At 31.7% G+C, this 16,356-nt stretch overlaps 4 long non-coding RNA genes across 4 annotated transcripts; all 4 read right to left on the bottom strand.

Annotated features, from left to right (window-relative positions):
• Nucleotides 1-208: 208 nt before the first annotated feature.
• Nucleotides 209-1,397, bottom strand: LOC127151411 (uncharacterized). Its single transcript, XR_007824347.1, has 2 exons — nucleotides 1,165-1,397; nucleotides 209-537 (listed from the first exon to the last, which is right to left on the bottom strand). It is a non-coding gene; the product is annotated as an uncharacterized LOC127151411 (long non-coding RNA).
• Nucleotides 1,398-3,847: 2,450 nt separating this feature from the next.
• LOC127151410 (uncharacterized) lies at nucleotides 3,848-5,035 on the bottom strand. The gene is made up of 2 exons (XR_007824344.1): nucleotides 4,803-5,035; nucleotides 3,848-4,176 (listed from the first exon to the last, which is right to left on the bottom strand). It is a non-coding gene; the product is annotated as an uncharacterized LOC127151410 (long non-coding RNA).
• Nucleotides 5,036-7,485: 2,450 nt separating this feature from the next.
• LOC127151409 (uncharacterized) lies at nucleotides 7,486-8,692 on the bottom strand. Its single transcript, XR_007824343.1, has 2 exons — nucleotides 8,441-8,692; nucleotides 7,486-7,814 (listed from the first exon to the last, which is right to left on the bottom strand). It is a non-coding gene; the product is annotated as an uncharacterized LOC127151409 (long non-coding RNA).
• A 3,274-nt stretch (nucleotides 8,693-11,966) lies between these two features.
• LOC127151407 (uncharacterized) lies at nucleotides 11,967-15,825 on the bottom strand. The gene is made up of 2 exons (XR_007824342.1): nucleotides 15,531-15,825; nucleotides 11,967-12,278 (listed from the first exon to the last, which is right to left on the bottom strand). It is a non-coding gene; the product is annotated as an uncharacterized LOC127151407 (long non-coding RNA).
• Nucleotides 15,826-16,356: the final 531 nt, after the last annotated feature.

The raw sequence follows: 16,356 nt of genomic DNA, 5'->3' as shown, positions 1-16,356 counted from the left end.
ACACTTATTTCAAATTAAGATTAATTTTTAGTTTAACAATTATAAGGTGGACCGAGATTAGATCGTCAACCTTCAAACGGATAATTGGTGCCTTAGAAATATTTTCAAATCAACGAAATAAAATTTGTTTGTGAGATTATTAACCTTTATTCACCAATTCAACCACAAACACACACACACACACACACAATCTATAGTAAAGCAAAAATTCTGGCAAAACACACTTAATTCTCGTATAGCATTAAAAGAGAGAAAGGGCTCCTTTTTACCCATTGCTCATAATTAACGACATGCAAAAACTTGAAACTTTATTTATATCAAAACAAAACATATGCTTAAATATGAAATAATAATCTTTTTAAACCAATGGTTTTAATTTTCATCACTTGATTTTTGTTTATTCATATATAGTATATCTTGGAAAGCCAATCCTCGTTCCCTTCTCCTCTCAGTATACTTCATCTTCTTTTCTTTAGCATCAGTTCTTCTTACACGTTTGATCACACCCATTCACACAACTTTCTACTTTGTCCGCATCTGTCAGGTTTAGAAAGAAAAAGAAACAATTAAAGAAAACATAATAGTCCATCAAAACTAGAGAAAGTTATTAAAGAAACGGACCAAATTTTAGTATGAATACTACTACAAATCTCTCGTTGATTGTGAGTTCGAGATACAAATTTTGTATATGAATACTACTCTAATTGAATGTTAGTCATGACAAGGATCATCTCTAATGACATTTCATGCTCAATAGCAAACATTGTCTTCCTCTATGAATTATTTTCATTACAACATGTTTGCCAGCAGTACTACTGCTTAAAATTTAAAAGAAATATCAAAAAACACATTAACCTAAAACTCTTTTTTTTTTTTTTTTGGAACAAAAGAGAAGATGATGTGAATTAGCTGTAGGTGGACCAGAATATCACAACTAGAATGTGACATTCATAGATATGTATAATCAAAAGAGCCATGTGAAAGGAACAATATTATAGAAGCCGGAAGAAGAAAAGAACCAAACAAGAGGTTACTTATATGTAATAGCATTTAGATTGAGACGTCAAAAGTCCAAAAACTTAAACGATTAAAATATATATTAGCTTCATCCAAAAATGTACAAGAATAAAATATGTAATACAAGAGTACTAGAAATTAGCTCACTCAGGTTTTCTGGGGTGGAAACATTGCTGCAAAGAGAAAAGACACAACCAAGTTTACAAAATTTATGAAGATCAACCGCATGGTTGGTATCCGTAGGGGAATCCTTAAATGTAGATGTGGATTCTGCACCAAGTATGCTAAGAATAATCAAAAAAATTACAACTGATTTCATTTTTTTCTTAATTTCAATTTTCTTGTGGTTCAAAATTATGTATCGTTGAGCACTTGGTTCTATAGAAAATAAGATTGAAAAACCCTCTATATATATATAGAAAAAAAAACTCTTGGTTTAAACAACGACCCTACAAATCGGATTGAGGAAGAAACGGTATTCATGACGATACTATCGGAAAACGAACGTATTACGATGACACGCTGCCACGCTTCCCTTCACCTCAAGTTTTTGGACAAATGTAATTTCCGCTTGTGGCTAAATCCACCTTACACGTTAAAACCCTACAAATGTGGACGATCCATTTGTAGTTTACCAATTTGCTATTTTGAAAATTTACTTCAACATGCCCTTATATTATGTTTGACACTCCCAACGGATTTTTTAGTTCTAAATATAACAAATAGACACACACATATATATAGTGCTACATCAATGATAGACCTAGACCATATCAATTAATAAGATCATAGTATCATTTGTTACATTTATAATTATTTTTCTTCAAAATATTACAACACGCTTAAGTTATTAAACCTAGAAGTGATCTCTATTCGAATTGTTTATTTATTTATTTTTCAGGATCATAACATATTTCTTCACCTAATTAGCTGAGTTATCAATCGACATAAAGAATTTTATTAGTATAAAACATATAGGTCAACTGACATGTGATATGTGTTAGCGATCATGAGGCTTACGATTTGAATCACTATATCCGCATCATATTTCTCTCCAATTACTAATTTAATATTAAATCAATTAGTATAAAAATAGAAAGTTGATGTCACAATTAGTATAAAAAGATATTATATTCGGACAAGGACTCGTGAACTCAAATAGACTACATAGTTTGGAGTAAGTTGAGAATCACCCACATTGAAAAGATAAAGAAAGGTGTCACAACTTTTGTTGAAGAAATCGACGACGAACTATAGAATTACCAAAAACGTATGGAGAAATCGACACATTTGATATACGTAGTTTACGAACGAAGTGTTAGCTACATTTACGAGATAGAGAGAAAATCTATTATTAGAGAGAATGTTTTCTTAATACAAACGGTGCAAATGTTCTTTGTTGTTTGTAGCACCACATGACAAATTAAATTCAAGGCATTTCAACCATTTTTATTAGTTACAATTACCTTTCTTTCATTATTCAATTGATGTACGAAATGAAAAGTCAGTTCTTGTACTTATGATCTAATATTATGATTAAGTTAGAAATCAAGTACTTAAGCCTTTCAACGTTTGATTTTTGTAATACATTTTTCATTTTACTATAATTAATAATATTCACTCTTTTATATGAAATATGTTGGGTCATAAACAATAAAACAAATATTTTAGTACTTTAATAATTTATTGTTTTTGCACTTCATTTTTCCATCCATTTTAATATTTCATTTTAGAAAGAGTATCTCATAGCTTTTTTAAAGAAAACATTTTAAAAATTCAGAGTTAAAATAATTGGAACAAGGAATAAAGTTATTTAAAAAAAAAAAAACTAAGAATCAAAAGCCATGCATAATCCTTCGTGAGTATTATTACTATTATTATTATTATTATTATTTCCTTTTCTCTTTGGGTGAAGGACACCCTAAAACCTATAATTACTTGAAGGATATGTTTTTCTTTGAAATATGTGAAGATTTGAATGGATACAGATGATTTAAAAATATATGGTTTTTCCTTATCAATAAAAAAACATAAAAAATTATAGCTCCCTTAATTCTTTCCTCTTCATTTTTTTCTCATTTATATACAATTACTCACACGCTACAGTATTCTATTAAGTAATCTTGTTGATACACGTTGCATTCAAGAGATGCTAAATAACTTTTTTTGTTTAGGAAGACAAATCGTTCATGACCCATCGAGACCAAAGAAGAAACATAAAGTTAACTATCGAAATAACCTGTGAATTTTTTTTTTTTTTGATTAAAATGAATTATTTCTATCGTTCCCTTATTTTCTAATCATTCAAATTAATTATTTTCACACTTTCCCGGTTCATCTATAATATCTTCTAAAAAAAAATGAAATTAAAATAGTTCATTTTTGTTAACAATAAATGGAGGGGGAATTGAAACTCAACTTTTTAAATTGAAAATAGAAATAAAACAAACTTTAGAGGTATCATTTTGATTGTTATATAGCTGTGTAGGTTTCGAGAACTTTTTAGGATTATTTTTTAAGAGAAATTAGTGAGCTAGGAGTAATGAGAGGGTGTTATGGGGTGTCCACCTAGTGAAAATGCTCGATGCATCCAACTGACCCATCCTATCTTTTAAAACCAAAACACTTATTTCAAATTAAGATTAATTTTTAGTTTAACAATTATAAGGTGGACCGAGATTAGATCGTCAACCTTCAAACGGATAATTGGTGCCTTAGAAATATTTTCAAATCAACGAAATAAAATTTGTTTGTGAGATTATTAACCTTTATTCACCAATTCAACCACAAACACACACACACACACACACAATCTATAGTAAAGCAAAAATTCTGGCAAAACACACTTAATTCTCGTATAGCATTAAAAGAGAGAAAGGGCTCCTTTTTACCCATTGCTCATAATTAACGACATGCAAAAACTTGAAACTTTATTTATATCAAAACAAAACATATGCTTAAATATGAAATAATAATCTTTTTAAACCAATGGTTTTAATTTTCATCACTTGATTTTTGTTTATTCATATATAGTATATCTTGGAAAGCCAATCCTCGTTCCCTTCTCCTCTCAGTATACTTCATCTTCTTTTCTTTAGCATCAGTTCTTCTTACACGTTTGATCACACCCATTCACACAACTTTCTACTTTGTCCGCATCTGTCAGGTTTAGAAAGAAAAAGAAACAATTAAAGAAAACATAATAGTCCATCAAAACTAGAGAAAGTTATTAAAGAAACGGACCAAATTTTAGTATGAATACTACTACAAATCTCTCGTTGATTGTGAGTTCGAGATACAAATTTTGTATATGAATACTACTCTAATTGAATGTTAGTCATGACAAGGATCATCTCTAATGACATTTCATGCTCAATAGCAAACATTGTCTTCCTCTATGAATTATTTTCATTACAACATGTTTGCCAGCAGTACTACTGCTTAAAATTTAAAAGAAATATCAAAAAACACATTAACCTAAAACTCTTTTTTTTTTTTTTTGGAACAAAAGAGAAGATGATGTGAATTAGCTGTAGGTGGACCAGAATATCACAACTAGAATGTGACATTCATAGATAAGTATAATCAAAAGAGCCATGTGAAAGGAACAATATTATAGAAGCCGGAAGAAGAAAAGAACCAAACAAGAGGTTACTTATATGTAATAGCATTTAGATTGAGACGTCAAAAGTCCAAAAACTTAAACGATTAAAATATATATTAGCTTCATCCAAAAATGTACAAGAATAAAATAGGTAATACAAGAGTACTAGAAATTAGCTCACTCAGGTTTTCTGGGGTGGAAACATTGCTGCAAAGAGAAAAGACACAACCAAGTTTACAAAATTTATGAAGATCAACCGCATGGTTGGTATCCGTAGGGGAATCCTTAAATGTAGATGTGGATTCTGCACCAAGTATGCTAAGAATAATCAAAAAAATTACAACTGATTTCATTTTTTTCTTAATTTCAATTTTCTTGTGGTTCAAAATTATGTATCGTTGAGCACTTGGTTCTATAGAAAATAAGATTGAAAAACCCTCTATATATATATAGAAAAAAAAACTCTTGGTTTAAACAACGACCCTACAAATCGGATTGAGGAAGAAACGGTATTCATGACGATACTATCGGAAAACGAACGTATTACGATGACACGCTGCCACGCTTCCCTTCACCTCAAGTTTTTGGACAAATGTAATTTCCGCTTGTGGCTAAATCCACCTTACACGTTAAAACCCTACAAATGTGGACGATCCATTTGTAGTTTACCAATTTGCTATTTTGAAAATTTACTTCAACATGCCCTTATATTATGTTTGACACTCCCAACGGATTTTTTAGTTCTAAATATAACAAATAGACACACACATATATATAGTGCTACATCAATGATAGACCTAGACCATATCAATTAATAAGATCATAGTATCATTTGTTACATTTATAATTATTTTTCTTCAAAATATTACAACACGCTTAAGTTATTAAACCTAGAAGTGATCTCTATTCCAATTGTTTATTTATTTATTTTTCAGGATCATAACATATTTCTTCACCTAATTAGCTGAGTTATCAATCGACATAAAGAATTTTATTAGTATAAAACATATAGGTCAACTGACATGTGATATGTGTTAGCGATCATGAGGCTTACGATTTGAATCACTATATCCGCATCATATTTCTCTCCAATTACTAATTTAATATTAAATCAATTAGTATAAAAATAGAAAGTTGATGTCACAATTAGTATAAAAAGATATTATATTCGGACAAGGACTCGTGAACTCAAATAGACTACATAGTTTGGAGTAAGTTGAGAATCACCCACATTGAAAAGATAAAGAAAGATGTCACAACTTTTGTTGAAGAAATCGACGACGAACTATAGAATTACCAAAAACGTATGGAGAAATCGACACATTTGATATACGTAGTTTACGAACGAAGTGTTAGCTACATTTACGAGATAGAGAGAAAATCTATTATTAGAGAGAATGTTTTCTTAATACAAACGGTGCAAATGTTCTTTGTTGTTTGTAGCACCACATGACAAATTAAATTCAAGGCATTTCAACCATTTTTATTAGTTACAATTACCTTTCTTTCATTATTCAATTGATGTACGAAATGAAAAGTCAGTTCTTGTACTTATGATCTAATATTATGATTAAGTTAGAAATCAAGTACTTAAGCCTTTCAACGTTTGATTTTTGTAATACATTTTTCATTTTACTATAATTAATAATATTCACTCTTTTATATGAAATATGTTGGGTCATAAACAATAAAACAAATATTTTAGTACTTTAATAATTTATTGTTTTTGCACTTCATTTTTCCATCCATTTTAATATTTCATTTTAGAAAGAGTATCTCATAGCTTTTTTAAAGAAAACATTTTAAAAATTCAGAGTTAAAATAATTGGAACAAGGAATAAAGTTATTTAAAAAAAAAAAAACTAAGAATCAAAAGCCATGCATAATCCTTCGTGAGTATTATTACTATTATTATTATTATTATTATTTCCTTTTCTCTTTGGGTGAAGGACACCCTAAAACCTATAATTACTTGAAGGATATGTTTTTCTTTGAAATATGTGAAGATTTGAATGGATACAGATGATTTAAAAATATATGGTTTTTCCTTATCAATAAAAAAACATAAAAAATTATAGCTCCCTTAATTCTTTCCTCTTCATTTTTTTCTCATTTATATACAATTACTCACACGCTACAGTATTCTATTAAGTAATCTTGTTGATACACGTTGCATTCAAGAGATGCTAAATAACTTTTTTTGTTTAGGAAGACAAATCGTTCATGACCCATCGAGACCAAAGAAGAAACATAAAGTTAACTATCGAAATAACCTGTGAATTTTTTTTTTTTTTGATTAAAATGAATTATTTCTATCGTTCCCTTATTTTCTAATCATTCAAATTAATTATTTTCACACTTTCCCGGTTCATCTATAATATCTTCTAAAAAAAAATGAAATTAAAATAGTTCATTTTTGTTAACAATAAATGGAGGGGGAATTGAAACTCAACTTTTTAAATTGAAAATAGAAATAAAACAAACTTTAGAGGTATCATTTTGATTGTTATATAGCTGTGTAGGTTTCGAGAACTTTTTAGGATTATTTTTTAAGAGAAATTAGTGAGCTAGGAGTAATGAGAGGGTGTTATGGGGTGTCCACCTAGTGAAAATGCTCGATGCATCCAACTGACCCATCCTATCTTTTAAAACCAAAACACTTATTTCAAATTAAGATTAATTTTTAGTTTAACAATTATAAGGTGGACCGAGATTAGATCGTCAACCTTCAAACGGATAATTGGTGCCTTAGAAATATTTTCAAATCAACGAAATAAAATTTGTTTGTGAGATTATTAACCTTTATTCACCAATTCAACCACAAACACACACACACACACACACAATCTATAGTAAAGCAAAAATTCTGGCAAAACACACTTAATTCTCGTATAGCATTAAAAGAGAGAAAGGGCTCCTTTTTACCCATTGCTCATAATTAACGACATGCAAAAACTTGAAACTTTATTTATATCAAAACAAAACATATGCTTAAATATGAAATAATAATCTTTTTAAACCAATGGTTTTAATTTTCATCACTTGATTTTTGTTTATTCATATATAGTATATCTTGGAAAGCCAATCCTCGTTCCCTTCTCCTCTCAGTATACTTCATCTTCTTTTCTTTAGCATCAGTTCTTCTTACACGTTTGATCACACCCATTCACACAACTTTCTACTTTGTCCGCATCTGTCAGGTTTAGAAAGAAAAAGAAACAATTAAAGAAAACATAATAGTCCATCAAAACTAGAGAAAGTTATTAAAGAAACGGACCAAATTTTAGTATGAATACTACTACAAATCTCTCGTTGATTGTGAGTTCGAGATACAAATTTTGTATATGAATACTACTCTAATTGAATGTTAGTCATGACAAGGATCATCTCTAATGACATTTCATGCTCAATAGCAAACATTGTCTTCCTCTATGAATTATTTTCATTACAACATGTTTGCCAGCAGTACTACTGCTTAAAATTTAAAAGAAATATCAAAAAACACATTAACCTAAAACTCTTTTTTTTTTTTTTTGGAACAAAAGAGAAGATGATGTGAATTAGCTGTAGGTGGACCAGAATATCACAACTAGAATGTGACATTCATAGATAAGTATAATCAAAAGAGCCATGTGAAAGGAACAATATTATAGAAGCCGGAAGAAGAAAAGAACCAAACAAGAGGTTACTTATATGTAATAGCATTTAGATTGAGACGTCAAAAGTCCAAAAACTTAAACGATTAAAATATATATTAGCTTCATCCAAAAATGTACAAGAATAAAATAGGTAATACAAGAGTACTAGAAATTAGCTCACTCAGGTTTTCTGGGGTGGAAACATTGCTGCAAAGAGAAAAGACACAACCAAGTTTACAAAATTTATGAAGATCAACCGCATGGTTGGTATCCGTAGGGGAATCCTTAAATGTAGATGTGGATTCTGCACCAAGTATGCTAAGAATAATCAAAAAAATTACAACTGATTTCATTTTTTTCTTAATTTCAATTTTCTTGTGGTTCAAAATTATGTATCGTTGAGCACTTGGTTCTATAGAAAATAAGATTGAAAAACCCTCTATATATATATAGAAAAAAAAACTCTTGGTTTAAACAACGACCCTACAAATCGGATTGAGGAAGAAACGGTATTCATGACGATACTATCGGAAAACGAACGTATTACGATGACACGCTGCCACGCTTCCCTTCACCTCAAGTTTTTGGACAAATGTAATTTCCGCTTGTGGCTAAATCCACCTTACACGTTAAAACCCTACAAATGTGGACGATCCATTTGTAGTTTACCAATTTGCTATTTTGAAAATTTACTTCAACATGCCCTTATATTATGTTTGACACTCCCAACGGATTTTTTAGTTCTAAATATAACAAATAGACACACACATATATATAGTGCTACATCAATGATAGACCTAGACCATATCAATTAATAAGATCATAGTATCATTTGTTACATTTATAATTATTTTTCTTCAAAATATTACAACACGCTTAAGTTATTAAACCTAGAAGTGATCTCTATTCCAATTGTTTATTTATTTATTTTTCAGGATCATAACATATTTCTTCACCTAATTAGCTGAGTTATCAATCGACATAAAGAATTTTATTAGTATAAAACATATAGGTCAACTGACATGTGATATGTGTTAGCGATCATGAGGCTTACGATTTGAATCACTATATCCGCATCATATTTCTCTCCAATTACTAATTTAATATTAAATCAATTAGTATAAAAATAGAAAGTTGATGTCACAATTAGTATAAAAAGATATTATATTCGGACAAGGACTCGTGAACTCAAATAGACTACATAGTTTGGAGTAAGTTGAGAATCACCCACATTGAAAAGATAAAGAAAGATGTCACAACTTTTGTTGAAGAAATCGACGACGAACTATAGAATTACCAAAAACGTATGGAGAAATCGACACATTTGATATACGTAGTTTACGAACGAAGTGTTAGCTACATTTACGAGATAGAGAGAAAATCTATTATTAGAGAGAATGTTTTCTTAATACAAACGGTGCAAATGTTCTTTGTTGTTTGTAGCACCACATGACAAATTAAATTCAAGGCATTTCAACCATTTTTATTAGTTACAATTACCTTTCTTTCATTATTCAATTGATGTACGAAATGAAAAGTCAGTTCTTGTACTTATGATCTAATATTATGATTAAGTTAGAAATCAAGTACTTAAGCCTTTCAACGTTTGATTTTTGTAATACATTTTTCATTTTACTATAATTAATAATATTCACTCTTTTATATGAAATATGTTGGGTCAGAAACAATAAAACAAATATTTTAGTACTTTAATAATTTATTGTTTTTGCACTTCATTTTTCCATCCATTTTAATATTTCATTTTAGAAAGAGTATCTCATAGCTTTTTTAAAGAAAACATTTTAAAAATTCAGAGTTAAAATAATTGGAACAAGGAATAAAGTTATTTAAAAAAAAAAAACTAAGAATCAAAAGCCATGCATAATCCTTCGTGAGTATTATTACTATTATTATTATTATTATTATTTCCTTTTCTCTTTGGGTGAAGGACACCCTAAAACCTATAATTACTTGAAGGATATGTTTTTCTTTGAAATATGTGAAGATTTGAATGGATACAGATGATTTAAAAATATATGGTTTTTCCTTATCAATAAAAAAACATAAAAAATTATAGCTCCCTTAATTCTTTCCTCTTCATTTTTTTCTCATTTATATACAATTACTCACACGCTACAGTATTCTATTAAGTAATCTTGTTGAAACACGTTGCATTCAAGAGATGCTAAATAACTTTTTTTGTTTAGGAAGACAAATCGTTCATGACCCATCGAGACCAAAGAAGAAACATAAAGTTATCTTATCGAAATAACCTGTGATTTTTTTTTTTTGATTAAAATGAATTATTTCTATCGTTCCCTTATTTTCTAATCATTCAAATTAATTATTTTCACACTTTCCCGGTTCATCTATAATATCTTCTAAAAAAAATGAAATTAAAATAGTTCATTTTTGTTAACAATAAATGGAGGGGGAATTAAAACTCAACTTTTTAAATTGAAAATAGAAATAAAACAAACTTTAGAGGTATCATTTTGATTGTTATATAGCTGTGTAGGTTTCGAGAACTTTTTAGGATTATTTTTTAAGAGAAATTAGTGAGCTAGGAGTAATGAGAGGGTGTTATGGGGTGTCCACCTAGTGAAAATGCTCGATGCATCCAACTGACCCATCCTATCTTTTAAAACCAAAACACTTATTTCAAATTAAGATTAATTTTTAGTTTAACAATTATAAGGTGGACCGAGATTAGATCGTCAACCTTCAAACGGATAATTGGTGCCTTAGAAATATTTTCAAATCAACGAAATAAAATTTGTTTGTGAGATTATTAACCTTTATTCACCAATTCAACCACAAACACACACACACACACACACAATCTATAGTAAAGCAAAAATTCTGGCAAAACACACTTAATTCTCGTATAGCATTAAAAGAGAGAAAGGGCTCCTTTTTACCCATTGCTCATAATTAACGACATGCAAAAACTTGAAACTTTATTTATATCAAAACAAAACATATGCTTAAATATGAAATAATAATCTTTTTAAACCAATGGTTTTAATTTTCATCACTTGATTTAGGTGGTTCAAAATTATGTATCGTTGAGCACTTGGTTCTATAGAAAATAAGATTGAAAAACCCTCTATATATATATAGAAAAAAAAACTCTTGGTTTAAACCACGACCCTACAAATCGGATTGAGGAAGAAACGGTATTCATGACGATACTATCGGAAAACGAACGTATTACGATGACACGCTGCCACGCTTCCCTTCACCTCAAGTTTTTGGACAAATGTAATTTCCGCTTGTGGCTAAATGCACCTTACACGTTAAAACCCTACAAATGTGGACGATCCATTTGTAGTTTACCAATTTGCTATTTTGAAAATTTACTTCAACATGCCCTTACATTATGTTTGACACTCCCAACGGATTTTTTAGTTCTAAATATAACAAATAGACACACACATATATATAGTGCTACATCAATGATAGACCTAGACCATATCAATTAATAAGATCATAGTATCATTTGTTACATTTATAATTATTTTTCTTCAAAATATTACAACACGCTTTATTTGTTTGTGCCTTAGAAATATTTTCAAAACAGATAATTGGTGCCTTAGAAATATTTTCAAATCAACGAAATAAAATTTGTTTGTGAGATTATTAACCTTTATTCACCAATTCAACGACAAACACAAACACACACACAATCTATAGTAAAGCAAAAATTCTGGCAAAACACACTTAATTCTCGTATAGCATTAAAAGAGAGAAAGGGCTCTTTTTTAACGACATGCAAAAACTTGAAACTTTATTTATATCAAAACAAAACATATGCTTAAATATGAAATAATAATCTTTTTAAACCAATGGTTTTAATTTTCACCACTTGCTTTTTGTTTATTCATATATAGTATATCTTGGGAAGCCAATCCCTGTTCCCTTCTCCTCTCAGTATACTTCATCTTCTTTTCTTTAGCATCAGTTCTTCTTACACGTTTGATCACACCCATTCACACAACTTTCTACTTTGTCCACATCTGTCAGGTTTAGAAAGAAAAAGAAACAATTAAAGAAAACATAATAGTCCATCGAAACTAGGGAAAGTTATTAAAGAAACGGACCAAATTTTAGTATGAATACTACTACTAATCTCTCGTTGATTGTGAGTTCGAGATACAAATTTTGTATATGAATTGTAACGCCCCGAAAATTTAAGGTAAAATTTTTTCTCGTTTTATGTACAATGCAAGTTGATATAATATAATATTAATTATATTATTATTATTAATGTTTATTTTATTGGTTATAATATTAATATTATAAATATTATTATTATTAATATTTGTTTTAATTGTTATAATATTAATATTATAAATATTATTATAAATTAATATTATAGAAATATTGTTATTTCTAAAACAATAAAATAAATTATTATTTACTTAATATATATTATTAATATATTATTATTATTACTTTATTATTATTATTATTTATATTTTAATATATATATTATTATTAAATTTAATTTAAATTATTAATTTTATATAATTATTAAGGTTATATATATATATATATATATATATATATATATATATAATATTTTAAAAAAATAAAATAAAAAACCCTAAAGTCGCGCGCCGTCTCTCCTCTCTTCCCCCCCCCGAAAAAATTTTTCTTCTTCTTCTCCGTTCCGCCGCGCCACCGCCACCCGAACCATCCATTTCCCCTTCTTCCTCCATCGCTTTCTTCCTCGTTTCTGCATCGCCGCCGGTTCCTCCACCTCCGTCCGTGTGGTCGTCGTCTGCCTCGGCCACCGTCGTCCGCCGCGGCTCCCCTTCGTTTCGGATCTCCTCTCGGCTTCAATCGCCCGACGCCGCCGCACCACTCCGTTTCTCTTCCGCCTTCGTCTCCGCCACCATCCCTCTCTTCTTCTCCGTCCCCCGTTGTCGAACGCCTCCCAGCGTCGTTTCGCCACCGCCGCCGTCGCCGGAGGAGAGAAAGTGCTCAAAACCGTGCTGCCCATTTTCTTTCGTCCAGACCCGACCCGGTTTCAACTGACCCGAGCCCGTTTCCGATCCGAGCCACACAATTCGGGTGAGCCGAGCTGAGTAAGCCGAGCCGAGCGAGCCGCGAGCCGAGCCCCAAGCCGAGCGAGCCGCGAGCCGAGCCCCAAGCTGAGCGAGCCGCGAGCCGAGCCGCGAGCCGAGTAAGCCGAGCCGAGCCGAGTCCAAGCCGAGCCGAGCCGAGCCGAGCCGAGCCGAGCCGAGTCCAAGCCGAGCCGAGCCAAGCCACCTAAGCCTTCCTTCCTTCATTTCGGTTCACGGTGAGTTTTCGGTAAGGATTGTTCTGATGAATTCCCTAATGTTACCTCGTCCGATTCGAGTTTGAATGTTGGATTAAGATATGGCCCTACTTTTCTCCCTTGAAGGTAGTGCAGAGTTGACGCTTAAGTTCTCGGGTTCCGCGGCAGACCTGGTTGGAGTTAACTTCTTTTCCTTGGGTAAGTCAGCGGATGACCTTTTAAAACAACTGCTACTAAAGTCATCAACTAAACTTTCGTGTTTCGTTAGGTAGATCTGTCGAGCGTGGATTTTCGATCGAAGGGGCATAACCGAGTTTCAGGTAAGGGTTTTCCTACTACTGGACCCCGAGTCCAGGCTAAAGCCGTAGTAATCCACAGGGGATTACACGTTAGTAACTGTACTGAATATCTGTATGCGTGTTGACTGTTAAGTACTGATATTATATTTTTGTCTGATGAAAATATACTGTGACTGCTATCTGTGGATTGAAATTATATGTTGATGGACCTTAAAGTTACGGTTTAGTATGTACGAAACACTGGTCTGGATGTGGTTCATGGAGTTTGGACGGGGAAAGACAGTGAGTCCGGTTTTGGTTGGTTAGTCGATTGGACCTAGGTTTTCCCTATTGGTGTGCGAATCGGTAATGCATAAAGCAACTGTGGGCGTAGATGTTTAATCCTATACTATCTGACTGACAAAGCCTATGGCGGGACTGTAATATGAATGCCGTTGAGATGTGACTGAGGTAGACAGTTTAATTTGGACTGAGGGGTAACGGTTAGCTTCATCTATGGGGTAGTGTGCCTTACGGATATGTGCGTCCTTCGGGAGCACTAGACTGATATGTGCATCCTTCGGAAGCACTAGACTGATATGTGAATCCTTCGGGAGCACTAGACTGATATGTGCATCCTTCGGGAGCACTAGACTGATATGTGCGACCTTCGGGAGCACTAGACTGATATGTGCATCCTTCGGGAGCACTAGACTGATATGTGCATCCTTCGGGAGCACTAGACTGATATGTGCATCCTTCGGGAGCACTAGACTGATATGTGCGTTCTACGGAACCACTAGACTGTTATGTAGGGTACCCCCGAATAGGAAGTTAACTGTTGTTCCCTAATGGGCCCAGTAGTGGGTCCCTTACTGGGTATGTTTATACTCACCCTTTCTCTTCTTTAACTTTTCAGGTAGGGGTACAGCGAGGGGCAGACCGACGAGAGGCAGGAAGGATGCGTGAAGGCCATATGTACGCGTCTGATTTTCTTTCGCTTCCGCTATGTATTTTGTCAGAATATTTTGACTGTGATTTTGGACTGGTGACTTGACATTTTATTTTGTGACTTTTTGAATTATTTAAAAATAGGGCCCGAAACCGTCTTTTGTAAGGTTTATAATGTTTTAATGAATCGTATCTGGTCCGTTTTAAATTTTACGGTGAATGGTCGAATTTTGGTATTTGGTAGTGACCTCAGCTTAGTCCGGAAAAGTTGGGTCGTTACATGAATACTACTCTAATTGAATGTTAGTCATGACAAGGATCATCTCTAATGACATTTCATGCTCAATAGCAAACATTGTCTTCCTCTATGAATTATTTTCATTACAACATGTTTGCCAGCAGTACTACTGCATAAAATTTAAAAGAAATATAAAAAAAAACATTAACCTAAAACTCTTTTTTTTTTTTTTTAGAACAAAAGAGAAGATGATGTGAATTAGCTGTAGGTGGACCAGAATATCACAACTAGAATGTGACATTCATAGATATGTATAATCAAAAGAGCCATGTGAAAGGAACAATATTATAGAAGCCGGAAGAAGAAAAGAACCAAACAAGAGGTTACTTATATGTAATAGCATTTAGATTGAGACGTCAAAAGTCCAAAAACTTAAACGATTAAAATATATATTAGCTTCATCCAAAAATGTACAAGAATAAAATAGGTAATACAAGAGTACTAGAAATTAGCTCACTCAGGTTTTCTGGGGTGGAAACATTGCTGCAAAGAGAAAAGACACAACCAAGTTTACAAAATTTATGAAGATCAACCGCATGGTTGGTATCCGTAAGGGAATCCTTAAATGTAGATGTGGATTCTGCACCAAGTATGCTAAGAATAATCAAAAAAATTACAACTGATTTCATTTTTTTCTTAATTTCAATTTTCTTGTGGTTCAAAATTATGTATCGTTGAGCACTTGGTTCTATAGAAAATAAGATTGAAAAACCCTCTATATATATATAGAAAAAAAAACTCTTGGTTTAAACCACGATCCTACAAATCGGATTGAGGAAGAAACGGTATTCATGACGATACTATCGGAAAACGAACGTATTACGATGACACGCTGCCACGCTTCCCTTCACCTCAAGTTTTTGGACAAATGTAATTTCCGCTTGTGGCTAAATCCACCTTACACGTTAAAACCCTACAAATGTGGACGATCCATTTGTAGTTTACCAATTTGCTATTTTAAAAATTTACTTCAACATGCCCTTAAATTATGTTTGACACTCCCAACGGATTTTTTAGTTCTAAATATAACAAATAGACACACACATATATATAGTGCTACATCAATGATAGACCTAGACCATATCAATTAATAAGATCATAGTATCATTTGTTACATTTATAATTATTTTTCTTCAAAATATTACAACACGCTTAAGTTATTAAACCTAGAAGTGATCTCTATTCCAATTGTTTATTTATTTATTTTTCAGGATCATAACATATTTCTTCACCTAATTAGCTGAGTTATCAATCGACATAAAGAATTTTATTAGTATAAAACA

Source organism: Cucumis melo, chromosome 1 (genome assembly GCF_025177605.1).
Source record: "Cucumis melo cultivar AY chromosome 1, USDA_Cmelo_AY_1.0, whole genome shotgun sequence".
NCBI lineage: Eukaryota > Viridiplantae > Streptophyta > Magnoliopsida > Cucurbitales > Cucurbitaceae > Cucumis > Cucumis melo.
Note: the sequence above shows the minus strand (reverse complement) of the source record. Positions and strands in the feature narration are given on the sequence as shown.